At 35.1% G+C, this 353-nt stretch overlaps 1 protein-coding gene across 1 annotated transcript in view; it reads left to right on the top strand.

Annotated features, from left to right (window-relative positions):
- The window catches only part of LOC105001641 (zinc finger protein 250-like), a 10,334-nt gene that overhangs the window by 9,297 nt on the left and 684 nt on the right, over positions 1–353 (top strand). The gene's annotated exons all lie outside the window — the stretch shown is intronic.

Here is a 353-nt window from a genome sequence, read left to right as displayed (position 1 = left end):
CTCTAACATGAATCACAGCACAATTCTCTATGACCCACCTCCCCGGAATATTGGAAATAAAAGCAAAAATAAACAAATGGGACCTAATCAACCTTAAAAGCTTCTGCACAACAAAGGAAACTATAAGCAAGGTGAAAAGACAGCCTTCAGAATGGGAGAAAATAATAACAAATGAAGCAACTGACAAAGAATTAATCTCAAAAATATACAAGCAATCCCTACAGCTCAATTTCAGAAAAATAAACCACTCAAAATGGGCCAAAGAACTAAACAGACATTTCACCAAAGAAGACATACAGATAGCTAACAAACACATGAAAAGATGCTCAACATCACTCATTATCACAGAAATG

This window comes from Bison bison, unplaced genomic scaffold, assembly GCF_000754665.1.
Source record: "Bison bison bison isolate TAMUID 2011002044 unplaced genomic scaffold, Bison_UMD1.0 scf7180017864383, whole genome shotgun sequence".
NCBI classification, from domain to species: Eukaryota; Metazoa; Chordata; class Mammalia; order Artiodactyla; family Bovidae; genus Bison; species Bison bison.
The sequence above is the reverse complement of the archived record's forward strand: the minus strand, read 5'-3'. Positions and strand labels throughout refer to the sequence as shown.